The sequence below is a fragment of the Penaeus monodon genome, chromosome 32 (genome assembly GCF_015228065.2).
Source record: "Penaeus monodon isolate SGIC_2016 chromosome 32, NSTDA_Pmon_1, whole genome shotgun sequence".
Classification (NCBI taxonomy): domain Eukaryota; kingdom Metazoa; phylum Arthropoda; class Malacostraca; order Decapoda; family Penaeidae; genus Penaeus; species Penaeus monodon.
Window position 1 is genome coordinate 6,471,809 of NC_051417.1, and position 965 is coordinate 6,472,773.

Genomic DNA, 965 nt, shown 5'->3' on the forward strand with positions numbered 1-965 from the left:
TATTCCAATTTAATAAATCATAATCTATCACCACACCCTACTTCTGAAAGCTCAAAGAGGGTCTCTACTTAAAAAAATGGTTTTCATCCCGTCAAATAGTAGCATCAAAGTAGGTGATAAGCTATCAACCTCTTTATGAAGTACAGGATCTTATCTGTATAGATAATTTGGGTACAGTCAGCGTGTGTGTGAATTTGAGTGCATCTGTTTATTTCTATTTAAGTTTTATATCTACTAAACGAAACCATTTTCATATACCTTTGGTAACAGCAACTGGAAAATGTGTTACCATCCTAGGTAAAGTTGTTGTTTTTTCTAGTATATGTGCTATCGTTTATCTTAAATACTTTCCCTTCATTGAGGACATATGCTTGCTCTGAAGATAAAGAAGAATATAAAGTAACTGTAGAATTTCTTACTCAATTTTCTGTGAATTCAGTTGTTGTGCATGCTTCCAGCGTGAGTGAGCTTTTCCACCTTTTTTTCAGCTTTTCTTTTTTTTCTTTTTTTCTGGATCTTTTTTTTTTTTTGAACATCCATTCAACTTTGAGAAAAAAATGAAACTCCATTTTGCTTTGCTACAAGAGACCTTTATTCACATCCTTAACCTAAAGTGGACTAAAGAATATGACACAAACTGTTAAACTGCATATCTTTAGAGAAAATCCTCATCAACAAAAATAAACCTGAACTGTACAGCCACAACAAAGTACCTCACACCATGGGTCCATTTACAGAAAGTTCTCTCTTCAAAACCCTCAACAACTCGTTTATTTATTATACAATTTCATACAAAATAATTGTGATGTAACAGTAATGCTAATTTGTATTCCTTATGCCATCAGAGAGTTGTGACGTTTCCTTGAAGCGAGGTAACAGAAGGTGTTAATTCCCAGGTTTAATATACTGATACTTAACGGAGACTCAAAAATTTCCAATCAAGGTTAATTGATCATCTGGCTACC